General features: G+C 37.6%; 1 protein-coding gene and 1 long non-coding RNA gene across 4 annotated transcripts in view; both read right to left on the minus strand.

Annotated features, from left to right (window-relative positions):
- Anxa10 (annexin A10) overlaps positions 1 to 21234 on the minus strand; it is a 478482-nt gene that overhangs the window by 320483 nt on the left and 136765 nt on the right. The window lies entirely within an intron of this gene.
- LOC111757295 (uncharacterized) lies at positions 1039 to 20081 on the minus strand. The gene is made up of 4 exons (XR_010042620.1): positions 18130 to 20081; positions 15980 to 16065; positions 14930 to 15105; positions 1039 to 1544 (listed from the first exon to the last, which is right to left on the minus strand). It is a non-coding gene; the product is annotated as an uncharacterized LOC111757295 (long non-coding RNA).

Raw genomic sequence — 21234 nt, forward strand, 5'->3', positions numbered from 1 at the left:
TGTGATCATATGGTGCCTGGCTCTGGATGGCTCTGGGTGAAATAATGGACCGTGCAGATCCAAAGGCTGCCTTGAATGTTCTGCCACTTTATTATTGGCAGGAGAGAGAATTTAAATGGAATGTCAGTCAGATTTTATGTTTTTCTCTGCAGCTGTGAGCTTCTGCTAAATAATCTCGGCCCTATCTCTATCACCCAGATTTTTATGAATCCTATAATCCAAATTCAAATATTTTAATTTCCTCTCATGATTTTAGGGTCAATTTTGGGCAAAAAGCTGTGGTGTCAAGGACCACTTCTAATACATTGGAATCACTTGAATGTTCTTTGTTCTCTTTTTAATTTTTATAAAATGGATTCCAATTGATAAGAAAATGCTGTTTGTTAAGAAGGCATAAATTTTCATTTAACTCTTACATTTTTTTTCTATACTGGTTGTAATACCTCAGCTTCTTTGAATAAGAGAGACCAATTTAGTGCAAGCAAATGGATAAAATAAAAGTCAAACGTGCTCTCTACATTTGATATACAAGAGAGACATTTGCATAATAAATTTGTGTATTTCTCATATAGTAATTTAAACATTTAGAATATATTCTTATATGCACTTATCAGCAATGAATGTGTTGAAATCCTTGATGTAAATGATTACAATCACTTTCTTACTTGTCTCTATCAGGTACAAGGAACCATCTTCCCAGCTCCCAATTTCAACCCTGTAATGGACGCTCAAATGCTAGGGGGAGCACTCCAAGGATTTGGTAAGGCTGGGAATGTCTATGTTTCGTCATAGTACTACATGTATTCTCTGGATAATTGTAAAATAGCTGATGTCATTGGGAGAAAAAAGAGATGCAGATTAACCTAAAAACTTGGAAAAAAGTAGAGTGACATGAAAAAAAAATAGAAAAAGATAAGCACAGAAAACGCAAAAGAAATGCTCATGAAACATAAAGATTTTCCTGAGGAAACACGCTCTTAATTTTAAAGGCAAGGTCGACTTTTATGAGATTCATATACATGTACACGGATACATGGATAAATGCATTTTGATATTTTATTCACTGGCAATATCTCTTAGAAAAACAATAAAAAAAACTTTCACCATGCACTCTGAAGTTAACCTTAAAGTTTGCAATGCTTTCATGGTTTTAAAATATCAGTCATCACCACAAAAATATGGAGACAATATAACAAAATGCTATGAATTAGCTTTTTCTTCAAGAGTACAATTTTAGCTTTAAAACTATTGATCAGAGCAATCTGTTCACCATTTTTTGTCATTACTAGAGTTTCAATTTTTCCTGTCATTGCAGTTTTAGGCTCACAATACGGCTTCATTTTGACCAGTGTAATTTCTTGCTTGTCAGTGCTCTAGGCTGAAAGACTTCAGGATGTTTCCATGGCGGAGTGTCCACGGTAGCGTGTCCAAGCAAGAACATGTTTCATGTGCTTTAATAGCTGCCTTGATAACTTCAGCAAAGTGCAGCTGAAGAAGTCAATTATCATGTTTTCCTTGGCTCCTCTCTTTTGATTTAGAAGTATCTAAGAGAAAAAAATTTAAGGCAAATAAAAATCAGTTGCTTAAATGAACATAGTCTCAAACTGTATGAAAATCTCTGGTACTAATCTCACTCTAAAAGAAAACACTTCTCAGGCCACATTCTTTAATAGTTCCCCTCTCCCAATTTACTGCCACAAGATGCTACTTGTGCATTCTTAAAAGAACTATGCAGCACTTACTGCGTATCTACCAACACGTACAATTTCCAGGTCATCTCTCTAACATCCTTGACAACTAAAATAATTTTAACCTGTATTTCTAGTATTTTTAAAGAGAGATTGTACAAGTACAAATTAATCTTTCCTTAAATGGTACTGTGTACGATGGATATTCACACCTTTTTCTCCATCATTCCCACTACTAAGTACATTGCTTGCTGTAGGATTTTGAAGATGCCCTGTATCAAGTTGAAGAAATCCCCTTCTATTCCTGGTTTGGTGAGAAATTTTATCTTGAGAGATACTGTAGTTTATTAAATGCTTCTTATGCATATGGATACAATCCTATGGTTTTGCTTCTTTAGATAGTTGATGCAAAAAATTACATTAAATGATTTAGAATGTTGGGCCATACTTGAGCACTTCTTTAAATCTTTGTGTGCATTATTATATTCATTTCCTAATTATTTGCAAGTTCTTACATGTCTGTTTATCAGAAATGTAGGTCAGTAGTTTTTGATCGTTTTTTTTTATTGTAATTTATTTTTCTCCTACTAGTATTACAGTAGTATTGGTTTCACAGAAAGAGCTATAAGGAATTTACTCTGCTTCTAATTTATGAAAGAGATAATAGAAAATTAGCATTTCTTCTTTAAAAGTTTGTTAAAATTCACAGGTGAATAATTTATTTAATCTTGGTGGGTTTTTTGTTTTGTTTTGGTTTCTTCTCTGTCTTTTTTGTTTTTCATTTTTAGTTTTTTGGTACTGGCAATCGAACTCACAACTTCATGCTTGCCAGGTAGGACCTTAGTGTTTTGATAGGCTATTAATTATTGTTCAATTTCTCCATACACACAGAACTTTTCAGGTTGTCTTTTTGTTGTGTTTTGTTTTTGAAGTGTGAGGTCTTTGTGTCCTCAAAAGAATTGAACCATTTCACCTAATGTATCAAATTTGCACGCATAGAATTGTTCATCATTTCTGTAATATCCATAAGATCCATAATAAGAGCCTCCCTTCATCTCTGATATTGCTATTTTATGTGACTCTTTCCTTTCACCTGGCTAGAGGATCATAGATTTTACTGTTTTTTTTAAAGTTATGACGTCATTGATTTTCCCTATTGATTTTCTATTTTCAATTGTATTTGCTTATACTTTTATTTTTATTACTGTTTTTCTTTTTTTAACTTTAAGTATACTTTGCACATCTTTTCAATTTCCTAGACCTCATGGCTTTCCTCTTTTCTCACTTGTGCAGTCAGTATCATAAATTTACCTCTAAACATCATATTTGGTGTCCTGCACACTGTATTTTCATTCAATTTTGTTTGAATTTTTAAAAATTGGTATTTGTTATTCAAAATCATTTTGTTTAACTTACATGTATTTTAGAATTTTTAGTTATCTTTGCTTGTGGATTTCTAGTTACTCATTTCTAGTTTATTTTTTTTTTTCTGGCTTGAAAACATATTTTATATGGTTTTCCCTATTCTTTTGAAATTGTTAACATAAGTTCTCTGGGCCAGAATCTGGTCTATCATAGTAAATATTTTATGTGAATCTGAGAAAAATGTATGTTGCAGTTATGTGTTATATAGACATTGACTCAATCCATTTTATTTTCCAAAATACAACATAAACATAAAATGTAACATCATTTAACCAGTGTTAACCAATATTGTCAAGAAAAAAATAAACATTACACAGCTTGAAATATTTATAAAAATATAAATATGGACATGTTTAGAAAAAGTTTATTTTCATGTGAAAGAAAAAACTGTATGTCTTTACTAAGCACTCTAGAAAAAAACACTCAAGTTGGCAGATAGAATATGTTAGTGACAGAAAGACCATATTTTTGAAATTGACTCTTAAATTTATATTTATATTAAAATGCTGTATTAAAATGTTTAAGAACCATAAAAAATCACTCTGAAATACCTCTGGAAAGATAAATAAACAAAAACTTCTATGAAAATTTAAAAATTAAGCATAGTTGAGAAGATTGTGAATAATCTCAACAACAAAAGCAAAAAATCAAAAGATTGTAACAATTTAATAAATGTGATGACTATAATGAAAACTGTAGAAGTAATTGAAGTTTCTGTATTTTATATGTTCATTTTAGAATGTAGCTAACAGCCTTCTCTACAATGGTTTTAATTCTTTTGAGTCTGTGACTAGGTGACCCCAAGATGCCCCATCCTCTCTTTCCTCTTCAGAGTTCCTTGCTTTACTCTAAGAAGCCAATGATTCCAGTCTTTGGAGCTGATTTCACGGCTTCCTTCACCACTATAAGCTTCCAGACCATTTCTCTCATCTCCATCACACACCTTGGTTTTGTCAAAGGCACAGCCACCCAAGTAAATGCCTGTTACCCGCCCTTATTCACTCGCTATTTCAGGATCAGCTCATAACTTCCCTAGGATCCTAGGATAGGTTTAATTTCCAAAATGATGATTTGCTTAGTATTCTAAACTCTGTTTATTCTTCTGTATGCATTAAACATCTCCTCTTGTCAAAAGAAAATAACACCAGATGCAATTAACCTTCATTCAAACTGTAGACATAGGGATCTAGAGGGGAAAGAGATTGAACTCAATATCCCTGAAACAGAAAGCGGGAGTTATTAAACACAAGTTCAGCTGGCAGGAAAGCAGTGAGCAGTAGGCTGATGGTGGGTCTCGGAGAAGATAATGAGGTAGCCTGTGACTGCTGATCAGCGCTTACCAAAGCTGGACTCCCCCTCTCAGACAGAGGCACAGAGAAGTGACTCTGCCTTCCTTGATACTAACATTCCAAAGGAAAGGCCTGAGAACAATTCTGAGTTGTAAATCTGGTAGGAAGGTGAGAAAAAATGTACAGGTCTAAAATGTACAGAATTTTCAATGGCAAGTTTTCTATAAATCATTACCCTTAGAGGGGACAGGTCAAAGGACATGGTTAGGCAAAAAAAATTCATCTCATTTTAGTCAAGCTGAGTGAAAAGTTAAGATCTTCTTAGTCACTCCACTATAACCATAATTATGTGAAATGCATCTAAACTTGCTGTGCATTAAGATGAGCTGTTAGGTTAGTGTGACAATATGATATGAGATGCGACAAAACTTGGTGCTGTGAAGTAGAGGATGCCCAGCCGGACAGCAGAGCCTATGTTATGAGCAAAAGGACTGCCCTCCATGCAAAGCAGGATAGGCTCACACTGTCCCGTGGAAGTTTCCAGACACAGTATATTCATGATTTCCTTCTTTATTAAGCCGCCTTCGTCTGGAAATTCTAACAACAACGCCCCTGTTTTCAAACTGTGTATTCATAGTAAGTCATACCTCTCTTGACTGTGCAGTGTGAAAAACATGGTGTCCACTTACCACCCGTAAATGAAAATTACCGCTGCCCTTTTTGGTATGGTAGGATAGACATTTAAGTAAAGGATCTGTTTCCTTACTTTCTTGTGTTAATATTAAATCTTTAGGAATGTCACCAACTAGTGTAGGTTGTTGCTTCAGTGATAACAGAAGTTAAAACCAGGCAACAGCATGCGTTTACAGAAAAAGGATTTGACAGGAGAGTATGAGAACACAGAGAGGGACTTGAGCTTGAGAAGAAAATCTGAAGGGGACACAACTCTAACCAAGTAGATCAGGCTGGTGTCCTAACAACAAAGGACAGAAGCCAGTATTTATGGAGTTGCTGGCATGGGCTAAAATCTGGTTGATCGTTTACTTGGTTCTGATTTTGCAGCTCTGGAGAAGCCCTTATGGCTTGAGGAGTTAATTGTCTTTATGAGATGATTGTGTGTGAGAGACTGTTCTGGTTTTGCAGAGGCTCTATTGATACCCAGGGTGACTGCAGATTCAGAGAATGATGAGAAACTCTTAGGTGTCCATTTTAGTTAACTAAATTTGATAGGAGCGTATTATTGCAAATCTTTTATCTTGATGTCCTCAGTCTCAGTGGAACATGAGATAGGTTATATAATATAAATTTAGGTCAAATAAACTTATATTATCAGTTTTTAGACAGCTATTATTTAAATGTTAAATATGCCTATAGGCAGAGCCCAGAAAGAATCTGACCCAAAGGTTGAAAGTGACAATAGAGACATATATTATAATGAAGGCAGAGCTGCCCAGAGTATTCAGTCAGCTTTCCTGCTGCTGAGAGCAAATACTTGACCCACAGCTCAAAGCAGGAAATGGTCATGTGATTTCAGAGAGTTCATTCCATGATCAGCTGGTTCCCAGGATGTGACAGCATAAAATTGTTCAGTACATGGTGGTCAGAAAAAAGAACAGGGGGAAATGACAGAGAGGAAGGAATGAGATATACTTCCCAAGGACATCCTCCATCCTCCATGCAGAGGAAACACAAAAGTGTGAACCAGCAATCCCCTACACAGCTCGTAAGCTAATCAAGTTGACAACTGTGCTTGTATGTTACAGTAAGATTTATCCTATGTTTAGTTAGCAACTACGTACCTAAAGGGTCAAACAGTTCCTGTTTTTTAATTCTCCATATACTTTTCAAGAAAGCAAAAATCATGATTTTGATGAGTAACATGTTAAGGGCTCAGCAGTTAGTCTGAGCTTTCTCTCTGTCATGATCTCCAGCAGCCTTATTTTTTCATCTAGTTTATCCTCTGACATGCTGTGGTAACGGCATCCTGGCTTTAACGATGCACCTGGTTTCTGCGGTCATGTGGTTATTCAGGTTAGGAGTTAGGGAAGAATACACACTCTATTTCTAGTCAGTACCAGGTCCTGAAGTAAGGCCCAGAACTATAGCTGCCCTTTGTCCTCATGGTCGCCTCTGACTATCTCGTAAGAGAGACAATTTACAGTAATAATAGTAAAATGAGAGACAGGAAAAATCCAGGCTTCATCAAGCACTGCTATGTGATTTGCAATTTTAGTTGAAATTCCTCTCTGCCCCTATCAAGGATAATGCTTGCACACTGATTTTCATCCTTAAATAATGGATTCTCTCTAACTACAGAGTAGTAACGTTAATAATCTTCAAACATTATTCTTTCAGACTGTGACAAAAACGTGCTGATCGACATTCTAACACAGCGCAGCAATGCACAGAGACTGATGATTGCAGAGGCATACCAGGACATGTATGGCCGGGTAAGGACTTTGCATCTTGTCCTGTTTTAAGGACAAACTTCTGAGCACTACCAGTACTCCTAGGGAACTGGAACCGTACATTTGTCAGTTTTTCAGATCACAAAGATTTCAGGACTCACTGTATATTGGAAATAGTCCATGGCTTCTTCCACATTTCAAAGATCAAAAAAATATATATCGTGTGTGTATCAGGTACATTCATAATTATAGTGACCAGCATTCCATTCCCAAATCATACAGCCTCTCAAAAAGAAAATTTTGATAACCTTTCACTGCTAGTTGGTCCAATTAGGCTTACGTGTTGGAATGGAAACACCTGTGTGCTGAACTTTAGGGACAGCATAGAAAGGACTAATGACAACCAGGTCAAAAAGTGGCATTTGTTCCTGGAATTCTCTCCAGGTCCTCACCCAACTCTTCACCAAAGTGAATTTTTCACTAGTGTTTCTTCTCCACAGCAGGCAGTTACAGACACCATTAAAAAAGAATGGCAGTTTAAAAATAGCTGAGGGCAATAAAACTATCCACAGTGCTTTAAAGTAATCACATTCTAATTCCAAAGCAAGTACCATTAAAGATTCCTGGCTTTGTTATGTATTTAAACCACAATTCAAAGCAAAAACTCTTCAGGCTTAAATAGCAATTATTTTGTCAACTGAGTATTATCGCTGAAGCACTACCATAAAACTTCCTTTATAGAGTTTGCTCATATATTTTCTCCACCTCAAAGCCTTGGTCTTTGAACAACTGTAATACATGAGATAAAATGTAGTCTTGTTTTTTAGAATGAATTTTTTTAAAAGCCACTACTAGTGATGATCATAGTTGAATTGTGCTCAAGGAGATCAGTTTAAATCATTTTTCCCTATAAAATTGTTATTTTAGCTTACATTTCCAGGATTTCAACGTTAGTTTTCTTGAAAAAGAGAATTAAAAATTGTAATAAAGGATGAATCCTTCATTCTCTATTATGGTTTTAATATGCACAGCATTAAGGAAGATTTTTTTCTGTAACGTTAACTCAAAGGTTTATATACATCTTTGCTATTTTATATCTTGTTAATTTAGGCTAAAGCATTACTTTATCAAGCTCTATTAAACTAAGCGAAAGCAGATTTAAAATAATTAGGAAACAACATACTTGCACTCAAGGGATTTAAAATCCATTAGAGAACTTGTTCTGGAATGAAGCACTTGTTACTGTACACTTAAGGTCTCAGAGTTTGTTAAGCCCTCACAGTTACTGAATAATCCACCTGTGCAAGAGAAGCTTTAGCTGCTCACTGCATTGCACAGGCTGGAACACATGAAGCCACACTTTCCTTGTTCCTCTGAAAGACTCTTGGTATTCAATCAGTTATTAAATGTTAATGGTTATCTCCCCTCACTTTTCTTTCTTCTTCTTTACTTAGCCAGAATTGATTCAGATCTCCATTCTTTCAGGCTAATACTGTAACTCCTCACTGGCCAGGCTTCCACCAGTCCCTGCCCACTCCAGTTCACTGTGCAATTTGAAACCAGCACAACTCAAATTCTAAATTTGACAGTGTTACTTTGCCATGCTAATACTTGAGAGTTTATCCCCTTCCTCCCCCAAAGACATCCGTATGTGCATGGGACAAATCCAAATGCCTTCCGGGGGCAGGTAGGCTTCCTGCCCTCATCCCTGTATTGCATCTTTATCCCAGTCTTTCCTCCTCACACACTTCAGCCACAGCCCAGTGGAAGTACTTTTGGTTCTCCAAATTAACTCACTTCCTCCCTTTGGTCACATTGTGCCATCCATGCTCGGTGGCTTGGCTTTCCATTTCTCAGGATGTATAGCCATCATCCCCCCAGAGGATGGACACCACACAGGCTCCACCATCCTTGTCACATGGGGCATGTGTGTGCTGTTAATGCACACTTTCTGCATCTTCCTGACGGTATCTCATGGCACACCCTTGAGCTTCTTTGAATTTGTTTCCCATTATCACAGTCTAAGACTGATCCATCCCAAAACAAAAAATATGAAGCTTGAGAGTCATAGGCTTCTGCAGATCAAACATTCGATATCTACAAGATTCAAGAGCAAGTCAATAGCTGTTTTTCAGAAATAATACACCTGGAAGTTATATCACGAAATAAGTTTTAATAAACAAGCCATAACTTCAAGAGGCTGTTTCCCTTGCCAGTTTCCAATTAACAAGCTATCTGTCAGAGAAACTTGTAGCTAAAACTGATAACTATGATTATAGGGCCACTTCCTTACCTATGCCACTTTTCCAATGAAGAGCATTGCCTCTGGTAGTTACAAGCATTCACAGAAGCAGCAGATAAAACCAAGTAAATTCAACAGTAAACGCTACAATAATAGTACAGTACGGTCAATGAGGCAAAAGCCTGCAAGCAAAAAATCCTGCATCTCTAATTCAAAACTGGCCCAAACTCATCATGTGAACTTGGGTGTACTTCCACCAATGGGCCCAGATAGAATATTGACTTCAGCACCTGAATCCAATGAATGTATAAAAATTTGAAGCCATTGGCTCCGCTAGGTAATACACCCTGTTCAGAAAAGTATGCATGTCCTTGAGGGTACAATGAAGAACAGGAATAGGAGGACCTTGGATCTTGATTATGCAAAGCAGTTACAGAATTTAGGATCAAATTCTGAAATCAGAAAACAGAATTTGGGATCAAAGGAAGAGAAAGATCAAGAGACGTGAGAGAGAGAGAGAGAGAAGGTCTGCATTAATACCAAGACATATTGTTACCTGCATGAAAACGATGCACACCTTAATCAAAAGAAGTTCTATTATTTTTGGCCAACACACAGTCCTATCTCAGGTGGAAAGTTCGTCATTACAATACTAGATGTCTCAAAATCTAGATGTCTAAAAATCTACACCAGCAGGATGAAAGATCTGTGCCAGCAGGCTGAGGGATCTGCACTGGAACCAGGAAGCAATGCTCAAGGTAAGAACCAGAACTCCCCTGAAAAAAAAAAAAAAAGCAGAAGCCATTCTCAGCAACAGCGAGGATCCGAGTTCCTCCAGTGATGAGAACAGCTGAATTCATATCAGTAAAAACAGAGTGACAGGCTTCTCCAGGAGAATCAACAGCACACCATCTTCCCTTCCACTTCTCCTTTGTATGCTGTTGGCAGCAATCCTCAGGTGGGTCTTGCACACCCAGCACCACACTGATTCAGGTCAGCTGGGTGTCACAGGTGACCACCAGTTGTCAATCTACCACACATGACAATTTTCTAATGAGTTGCTCTTTAAAATGGACTTAATGGTTTTAACATACTTGAAAGACTGAATGAAAGGCCTAATTTGTCTCATGGGACTTACAGTAGGAGAGAATATAAAAAGTGGCAGAGAAATATGCATTCACACTCTGCTCTGGGAAATTTTTGGTCATTTTAAAAGATGTAGTAGTTCCACTTTCAGCTGCTTATTAAGGTAAATATTGCATTTCAATTTTAGAATTTTTTGATTTGTAGAATTTTATTTGTTTCCCTTACAATTCTCTTATATTTCGTACCACAGTTTCTAATCTTTATTGTCTCAGATCTGTGTGTATTAATTCTGCTGCTTGCAGAGTCCATTACCATTCTGTGAATTTTTTTTCTAAGTGTATGTCATAATATTTTTACTGTGAAACTTTTTAAATGCAACATTTTTAGAAATAATCTTTTCTTTCCTAAGTCAGAGAATTTTAGAAGATTAGCTTAGCATTTGCTTCCCTCTGTTTTCCCAGGAAAGTCAAGATCAACTTGCAGGATGAGTTCTCTGCCCGAAGGTCTCAATTCATACATTCAGAATAACTTTGATCTTCAAGCCCAAGATTTTATGGATGTGTTGTTTTAGATTATCAGGGAAAAAGTCTACTCAAAACCCAGGCAACGAGAAGTGAGTCATCACCTCACCTTCCAGTGATGAATGAAATTTTCCTATCTCTCACTTTTACTGAAAATAATAATACAATAATAAGAGAAAAATTAGTTGAGGATACTAACCTCTTATGTGAAACTTTGGGCTTAACTTCCTGTGTTATGCTATTTCAATATATATTTTCCAATCCTCATGCAATGCCCTAATTGGGCATTAAAACTCGGAACAATTAGTTTGCAAACCTGTGCTTCACTTTTCCCAGTCACCTACAAGATCATCCCCAAAGTCAGCTCAGTTCTGATTTTCGTTTGTCTCTTAGTTCTTTACACTCAAAGATTCCTTGCACTTCTGAGATGATGTACTTCTAAAAGATTTTTTTTCCTTTTGTTTGGAGAGGGAAGGCTTTTGTGTTTCAGTTAGCATTCTATAGCTATAATGCACCTGAGATATTCAACCTATAAAAAGAGCAAGCTTATTTTTCCTCCCATTTTTTGGAAGACTGATTTGCCTTGTTGCTTTTGGATCTAGAATAAGGAAATATATCCTGGTGGAGTATGTGGCTTGGTGGAGAAAAAATACTCACTTCATGGCTCACAAAGAAAAAGAAGCCATGTCTCACTCTGTGCTGTGAACGAACACCCCACTGACTTACAGGTCTCGCACTGGGCGCTTAGCTGTTGCAGGTCCCACTTCAACCCAGTAGCATCAACCTGGATATCAAGCACTTAACCTGCCAGATTGCGGGAGACCGTCAAGATCGAAGACAGCAGCTCTGACATACTGTTTCTCTAGAAGACCACAGCATAGTCATTATTTTCAGACAAACGAATAAGTCAAACTTTCACTGAGACCTGGATCATTAATTAAACTGTGAAATCACCTATGAGAAGCAGCTATTTGAAGGAACATTCGCTTACTGTTCTAAAGTAACAAAGCAGCTCTCACAAAAGTTTCTATAATATAACACAAATTGAGCAATATTTACAGAGTAGCTGCTGGGGGAGATAGATTAAGACAAATTCTAAGACCTGCTTGTTGTGGATTTGCACCAGAGTAGCTGCTGGGGGAGATAGATTAAGACAAATTCTAAGACCTGCTTGTTGTGGATTTGCACCAGTGAGGGTTTCAGGAGCAAGTATCATTTTTTATGATAATAGAAAAAGGTAATACGAAATAAAAACCTATGAAACCATTTCGCTGAGCATATTTAGGCGAGAAAAATGTTAGTCATCCTCTACTTCTTATCCCTGTTCTCATATAATAGCATAAAGGCAAGAGAAAAAAGGGAAAAAAATGGAACTGTCATTTTATTTTTAATTTCAATGAGGAGGTCAGAATAGCTGCAAGCTGGCTAATCTGCCGTTTGTCATCAGCAACATAGAAAGGAACAATGTGAAAAGCAAAGACTCATTAGCTTAATGTAAGGCCACGCTGTGATTCCAGCAGAGCCCACTGCAGGGTGAGTCTTCAGAACCCAGCAAAGCAAAAGCAGTCAGACTGAGGAAAGCCACACTCTGAAGGTTGCATAAAAAAAAAGTATTTATATAACTCCAAGTGAGAATCTAAAACTCCTAATTAGGGACTCTATTTGAGTGCTTCCCTTTGAACTTGCTAAGGTTAGTTATTTAAACATATAATTCAATATTTGTCTTCCCAACTGAAACAATTGTCTTCTCAGTATCCTGAAAATACACTCTGCTTGAGCATATTTTCTCTTGTTTATCTTTGAATTACCAGGAATGACTATGAACAAATAATTGTTGGATTACGAGTGATCCTGCTCATACATGTGCCTGTTTTGCAGATGTTTCTATTCAGCAGGCACAGTTCTGTGCCATGGACAAAATAGCCATGGGTATAATAGGCTAAAATCTCTACCATGATGGAGCTTATAGTCTTCCTGAATGAGAAAGGTCATAAACTGGTAGAATACGTCATGTTGTAAAGCAGTAAGTACCAGGGAATCCAGAGAGAGCCAGGTGAGAAATGCAGTCGGTGTTGAGGGTGTGGGTATAATTTTAATTAAGGTAAGTAGGGCAGGCTTCACTGAGAAAGCAAGGAGGGCGGCCCATGTGGATACCTCTGGAACAAAGATTTGAGGCAGAAATAATGACAAGAGCAAAGCCCTTAGACAGGAGCAGAGGTGGTATTCTAAGTTTAAGAAGCTCATTGGAGCAGAAGTGAAGAAAAGAGAAGCAAGGAGATTAGTAGGAGAAGCAAGCAGAGAAATAACCAGAGACACACCGCGTGTGTTGTGCACCACTGTGATGATACACATTTCTACCGAGTAAAATGCCTGGTGTTCACTTTCTTCTGGATCAATAAGACACACAAAATTATACTTCACTTAGAATGTGAGGAATGGAGAAGGAACAGAGGAGTCACCGATCTGATTGCTATGCTCACAGCGTTACGTTGTCAGAAGTGTTGAGAAAGTACAAGGGGCAACAGAAGAAACACCCCTTTGGAGGCCATGAGAGTAAGATAGGACAGTGATGACGGTGCCTAGACAGAGCCGTAACAGCAAAAGTGAAAGTTTCTGTATATGCAGTCATGCACTGCTTAAAGACAAGGGTGCACTCTGAGAAATGGATTTTGAGCTGATTTTGCTAATGTATGAAAATCATAAAGTGTACGCCCACAGACTCAAGCAGCTGTGATGTCACTAGGCAGTAGGAGTTCTTAAGTTGATCAAATTCTTAAGACCATTGCAACATACACTGTCTATCACTGAATGCAACATTGTTATATATGTAGACAATGACTATAAGGATTTACCGACAGCTGGATATACTAAAAACTGGAAGAAATGCAATAGAAGAGACCAAACTCTGAGGTGGATAAATAAAAAGAGATGGAGAATGAGAAGGGGAGAGAGAGGAAAACAAAATGTTTTGGTCAGGAGAGGGGAGTCCCCAGAGTTCTGTCGCTGGGATCAGCTTGTTCTTGTATTGAACAAATCCAGATATACTGTACCCATTCCAAACAGAGCTATCGGAAACAAAGGAAATTAGCCCACAGAGGCATTTAGATCTGTCCGTCCTCAATATGATTCATAGATGGAGGATGCGTGTTACAAATCTTGTGAATCTCTTTAAACTATATGTAAAGATTTGGTTCACAGTCAAAATAACATACTAACATAGAGATAAAATATAAAACATCATTGTTGTGTGTTTTTGTGATTTTGAATTTCCTTTTCAAAAATTGTTGCTTAAATGCATCAAAATTTTACTTTGGAATGATTAGAATGATTCATTCTTTACAGAAAAGTAATTTCCATGCAGTAAGTTGTTACCCATTGCCAGCTTGTGTATTGTGCCTGGCAGTCTCTTTGCATTTTTTTTGTATATTCTGATTTTTACAAAAGATTATCCCTACTCAATAAAGTCATTCAGGCCAATCATTGTCAATCTATAGGTGTGAGCCAGCCATCAGTCAGAGAATTTAAAACAGCACGAGTGAAAGCAGCTGTAAGGCCATATTGGGCAACCACTGTCTTTAATTCTTTTAAAGCTGCCACTGTGAATGCCGTATGGGTTCTAATGACTTGTGGAGCTAGCGGCATTGTGCCCATGCTGTCTTGCAGCTGTGCGGCACCATCTTGGGGAGGTACGCTTGTTTCTGTCACCGGAAATGCCATTTCAGGGAGAGGCCCACCCTGTTGTGGCAGAAGTGAGGCAAGTGCCATTTTACATAGAGAGTTGTGGCGGGCCTCGGGTGGAGGGGCTCAGATGGCGGTGGGCCACCATCTTGGGGCTTTTTTAACATATCATTTGACTCACCGGAGGGGCAAGAAGGTTTAGATTTGTCTCCTGAAAGTGGAAGCGTGTAAAGCTACTTCACCTTGGGTGATTGTTTTATCAGTTTGAGGGTCTCGGCAGCACTGTGTAAGTAGCTCTGAGATTAGGTTCCACTATGCAAAGGCTGTAACTGGGACCTTTTCAGGGCCAAAGACCTGATAATAATCCTTTAATGCATTTCCTACTCTTTTCCATTTTTTGCATCAATAGAGCCCTCTAAAGAGAACCAAGGGCAAACCTTATGAATAAACTGAAAATACTGAAATAATTCTTTTGTTTTAACCCTTACTCCTCTTGTCTTTAATGACTTGCTAAGGCCTCCCATGAAGAATTCATGTTCGCTCAATGCTTGACCCATGTTGAGGAAAGGGGATGGGGTTGCCGTTCACTCACCATGACTCGGGCAGCACGTCGGGTGGTCGTCTGCACAGGCCTCGGTCCTTGATTCAATTTGCTTTCACTTTTAGCTGGTGTTCTCGAATGGCTCCCTCGTTGACTCCCCCATGCCAGGAGCCCCCATGCTGGGTGCCACTTGATCCGGCCTGTGGATCAATCCACTGGGTATATACCTGGAGGGGGAACGAGGATGAATAAAACAGGGTGTGAGGCAAAGAGAGATGGAGACAAGTTGAGGAGTCCAATCAAGTCTTGTTTATTCAGGAAGTGGTTGGATCCTTTATGGGCCAAGGGCAGACTGGTGGGACAGGAAGAGGCTACAGGGTGGTTTCTGATGGGTCATCGTCACGTCCGGGTATGTGACGTAAGCAGGAGAGGATTATGATTAATGTAGGCAGGCGCATTCTGTGCCCATAGGAGGGAGAGGCAGGGAGGCAGCAGTGGGGCTATTGCGTCACTCCCTACAGTTTCCTAAGACACTTCTATATTGGAAATGTGACTCACTGGGGTAGCAACCATGGTTACCACAAGTTAAAAAGATTAGGTGAGAGGAGAGAAAAAGAAAGGTGGACAACCAGTCCACTGTTACATCAGGAGAAATAGCTGTAACACTCTATTTCATATAAGGCTCAGTATTGCTGACAATAATGCATTGTCTATTCAAAATACCTATGTGAAAGGATTTCAGATGTTCTCACTATACAGAAATGATGTCAGTTTGGGAAGATAAGTAAGCTAATTTCTTAGACTGGATCATTACACAGTGTACTCATAGGTTGAAAACTAGATGTTTCAGTCAGCTTTCCATCACTGAGACATGATAATAGACACTATAGTTCAAGGAGATATTTAATTTGGCTTATTCCCAAGATATGTATTCTGCAGTCAGCCAGCTTCAAGGCAGAGATGACATGGTAGAAGGACATGGCAGAGCAAACCTGCTTAGCTCATGGTGGCCAAGAAACAGACAGAAGAATAGTGCCAGACAGGAAGAGATAGGGACCCAACACCCACAATTTAAAAGAGGAGAGCTTTATTTTGACTCACATTTTAACACTTTTAGTCCTTGCATGGTTGGGCAGCTTCAAGGCAGTATATCATGGCAGAAGGAGGTGGTGGAGGCAAGCTGTATACTGAGAAGAAGAACAGAAACAGAGAGACACAGGAGATCAGGAGAGTGATAAATCTGTCCAAGCCACACTCCCACTGACCGGCTTCTTCTGACCAGAGCCCACCTTCCAACAGCAAGTGAATTGTAAGCTCCCATAATGCAACCACTTCTCCAAACTGCTGCCTATGAGAGCCTGAAGCTGTTGAGAGACATCTAGATACGAATCATAATGCCAATCAGGTAGACACTATGAGTTTGCGTGCTTATTTTTATTGTACCCCCTAAACACATATGATTATTATGTGTCAATCAAAATAATAAAAATAAACGATTTTATTAAAAAATAGGACTTTCAAGACCAACTAATTCATTTATTAAAACTGGGGATTATATGAAATAATTCTCTAGAAAAATCAAATTTTTCACAGCTATAACTCTAAGCATCTAGAAGGTGAATGATTTCATTGTGAAAGGAAATTATTCATCATGGGGGCCACAGACATAAACCATGACATTCCACCCCTGTCCCACAGGACTCATGTACAATCTTTACACAAAAGACATTTAGTCTGCCTCTAAGAGTTGCCAAAGTCCTAAGTTTCAGCATGCTGAAAAGTCCAAGTCCCAAGTCTCCTCCAAGATGTATGGCAAACTCTTTAACTGTAACCCTCTGTACAAATGAAACAAGGTTAAACATTTCTGAAATGCACAGGCACAAGACAGACATTACCTTTCCAAAAGTTACAAGTAGGGGAATATAAAGCATTGGAAACAAAGCAAGTCCAACATCCAGCAGGACAAACATTATGTCCTAGAGATACATGCTCAGCATCAGAAGCAATCTAGTTGCAAACTCCAAAAGGCTTGGGTGATTCCACCCCCACGGCACTTCCAGGGATATCAGCTCCTGCAGCTTTTCTCTTAAATCCTCTCTGCTTGCTTTTTGCATCTTTCCTGGATCACCCAGGTTTCTGGCTTTTTCAAACTTCTGGGGTCTCCACTGCACCTTTGGCTTCACCTTTACATCTTCACAAATTGCCCTGTCAGGGGCACACTGCTTGGCCTCCCCAGCCAATTGCAATCGAGGTGGAAGCCATCTTACACTCAGAATTCATGCATTTTCCTTGCACCTAAAATCAGCACCTTGTGGATGCCACCAAGGTTTGCTGCTAGCTGGAGCAGTAGCCAGGTTTTTCTCTCTGTTGGCTGTAGGGGTCAGCTGCCTGGATAGCAGGGCTCTGTTTACCTGATTGTGACAAAAAAGCTTATCTGTGTTGCCACCATCCTGGAACCTCATGTGACCTCTGTCTCCATTCTGGAACCTGGTGCTCTGTAGCCTTCTCCTCTGAGCAAATTCTTTTACCTTTGCAATGAGGCTGCAAAGGGTGGGGCCCCCCCTTCCGGGGATGCCCTGGGGCCATCTTTCTTATCTCTCTGTTTCTCCTCAGCAGTCAAAATCTCAACTCTGTCTTTACAATCCACAGTCTTCCTGGCATTTTCCTTCTGGTCAAACTCACAGTATTGCAAATTATCCTGCTGGGCTCTTTGCTCTTGATTTGCAACATAAAGCTGGCTAAAAGCCACCAAAAATAGCCATGCCACACCTTCAATATTTGATAGCTTTTTAATTTCTTTTTCAAGATTAATCACTCCATTGCCCTTTGTCTCAATCTCAGGCAAAGTCTCTGGGCATGAGCAAAATGCAGACAAACTTTCTGCCAAGCCATAACATATATCATGGGGAGTCCAACAACCAATGCAGTCCTTCTTCCTAGCAGAAACCTCCCAAGCCTGATCTTTACCATGAGGCTTTCTATCAGCCTTCTGGTCTCCGGAGCTCTGACCAGAATCTCCTCTACAGAACAGCCTAAGCTGTGCCAGCTCTATGCATCCAGGCGACTTGTCCAAACCTTTCCAAACTCTGGCCACAAGCCATTTCCAAAGCCTCTCAAAAAACATGGTGAGGTATAGTCACAGCAAACGACCCCACACCTCAGTACCAAATTCTACCTTAGTTACTTTTTTCTTGTCACTGAGACAAAATACCTGAAGCCCAAAGCTGGGAAAGGAAAGATTTATTTCTTACAGTTTTTGGAACTTTCAATCTGTACTCAGTTGGCTCCAAGGCAGGTGGGCATGGCTGGGCCCCAGTTCATGGTGGCCGCAAACAGTAAGCAGGAACCAGCAAAGAGCAAGACATTTTGTGAATATTGATATGCATAATATTTCCAAGTTAAATGTACATTCAAATGTCATTACATTAAACTTTAAAGAGGTGACATCTAGATTGTCTGTAATTCAGATTATTTGTTCCTATTTAAAATACTTAACATTGACTGAAAAATAAAACCTTACACTTAAGCTTTTCTTACACGTTTGCTAGATTGATTACATGTTCCTTTCCAAAATAAGATGCTATGAGCTGAAAAGTTTCAGAGAAGCCCCTGTGACATGGATTCTACAGAATCTTCTAGCCTTTTGCCATAGAATTTTCTTTTTCAGGCTCTAATCAAATCATAAAATTCATAAACCTTTCTTTTTTATGTTCTCTCTGCTTGGAATTTGTCCACCTCTTCACCTTAAATCTTATTCTTGACATGTTTCTGAAATGTCATTCATCAGGGAAGTTTCAACTCCTTCAGATTAGATCTGGTTTCCTCCTTATATAACCACACAACACTTTGAACAGTTTCTTCACACCACTTTCCAAAATTTGAAACCTTTTGGTTTGTGCTGTAATGTTACTGCTTGAAACATGTTAACTTTTCATCCCAAATTTAGAGTTTTCATCAATCTTTTTTCATTATTTCTCTCAGCATGTATGATGTTGAAATATAAATTATTTCACACATGTGACTTCAAAATATCTTACTTTAAGTAATGGCTTGATTGCATACATTTATATTGGTTGTGAATACCACCTTCCAAAATGCATATACAGTATTGAAACAAAACATAAAAGAAACTTAAGCAAAGTTATTTCCTTAACATAGAACTTTGAGTTATGTGAGGAAACTTAAAGCCTTGCAAAAAAAATATGGTACGACATGATTTTGCTGACTCAAGGGATGACTCTTACTTGATCTGCCATGCTTGGCATTGGTCTTACCGTTCATGATCTATGACAAGTGCCTTTTCTATGTGCATGTAATTGTAACATGTTCTGTGTGATATTCTCAGGAGCGTTCTATGTGACCAGAGCTTGTACATATGGTCATACTTAGGGAATAAGAGGGCTAAAAATTTCAGACTTTATCCTGTGTAACCATTGACCAAGCAAGTATTTAATGCTCTAAAAATAAAAGAAGTAAAACATGACTGAGAACCTGCCAAGAAACACTAGATATCAGATAGTCTTCTAACTAGTAACATTCCACTCTTCACAAGCTAAGTTAATGCTAATGGTACCACATATTGTCATCATTTTTTCTGTCAGTTTGGAGGAACTAGAAATCTCTCATCACTTACCAGCTATTGCCCATGTCAAATTTATTATTTCCTAATATTTTACTAAAGAAGTTAGTCAGATAAGGTTAGTTTTTTAGTATTTCATTTTAATATTCTTAATTAAGTAAATTAAGCATCATATTTTAGGAATTCTGACCAAATTTACTATAGTATTTTTGTATTTTACTCTATTCTCCTTTGCTTTCATTTTAATCTTCCTATGAAATGTATTCTTTAGTAATCTTTTGGAGGGGCCTGAGGGTGAAAAATACCTTCTTGTTCATCTGTAACTGTCATCAATTGCCCTCATAATTTAACTGATTATAGAATTCTGGAATTGAATTTATTTCTCTTCAGTTTTGAAGATATGATTCCATTTTCACTCCATGTTTATTGTGAGAGGTAAATTAGGTCTCACAAGTATAACTATTTTCCCTTTGAGTCAATCATATGTTCTTTCTGACACATCCATTTTTTTCTTTGTTTGTAATCTTCAGTAAGACACAGCTTTAACTATTTAAATCCTCTATGATAATTATTTCACACATATTTTATGTACCACTTTTCACATGTGAAAAATCTCTATTATTGCATTATATTTTTAAATACTATCATTTTTCTTTTCAATTTCTGGGAATCATGTTAGATATATATTGAGTTAATCAATTCTTCATATCTCTAATTTAATACTTCATCTTCTGATTTATCTTTTTTTTAGTTTTCCTGTTCCTCTTTTCCAATATAACATAGTTTCTTTTAATTCTTCTTCATTTTTATTCAGTTTCACTCAACGATTAACTATTTTTATTTTCAGTATTGTTTAATACCCGTATCTATCCTATCTCCTGATATATTGACCTGTCCATCTATCATGATTCTATCTAGAGAGAATCAAAGAAAGGCACAGAGAGAGCTAATAATAATTGATGCTTTAAGTCCTTTAATAAATAAATATTTTAATTTATGCTAGATTTAATTATCTCCTAACTGCTTGTTATTAATCTGTCTTGTTCTTTTTGTGCATGTTATCACAGTAATTATTATTTTTATTTTAGTAACAAAGATTAAACCCATGGACTTACACATATTAAGGAATTGTTCTGGCATTCAGCTATGCCCTCAGGCCCTTAGTTTTTTTTTTTTTTTTTAATTTAGATTACCATATTTGGTTTGCATTTTTTGCCCTGAGTTCACTTCTTGATAATTGATACTTGTTTTATATTTGGCTAGCATGTGTTAATTATACATATTAATGTGGTTCACTGTAATAATTCAGTACTTGAATATGGCATGCAATGATTAATTCTGGCTTTTTTTAATCTATTAATTCTGCATCTGTTCAACCCCTAGTACATATATTCAAATCTACTTTTTCTTAAACTTGCACATATTAGACATGATATGTGGTCTTATGTGTATTACACATATACATGTATTTATATGTGGACTCTGGCATATTTTTCTATTTGGATATGTTGAATCAATGAACAAAAACTTGGTTTAATATTCATGGAGTCTTATTGTGTGAAATTACTATCTTTATCAGAGATATGAAAAGAGATTAGAAAGATTAGAATCACTAGAGTGTATGTATTATGGTGTATTTATCTGCCAGTGGTCTGTCCCTCTCCTTGCTGTAACATCTTATTTTGGGGGGATCTACTCCTCTTTCCAACAACATGTTTCTATTCCAATAATAGAAATAAGAACACTTTAGTTAAAAATTAAATATTAAACTTTAATG

The sequence above is a fragment of the Cavia porcellus genome, unplaced genomic scaffold, assembly GCF_034190915.1.
Source record: "Cavia porcellus strain 051 isolate PalLab524CR breed Dunkin Hartley unplaced genomic scaffold, mCavPor4.1 scaffold_24, whole genome shotgun sequence".
Taxonomy (NCBI): Eukaryota; Metazoa; Chordata; class Mammalia; order Rodentia; family Caviidae; genus Cavia; species Cavia porcellus.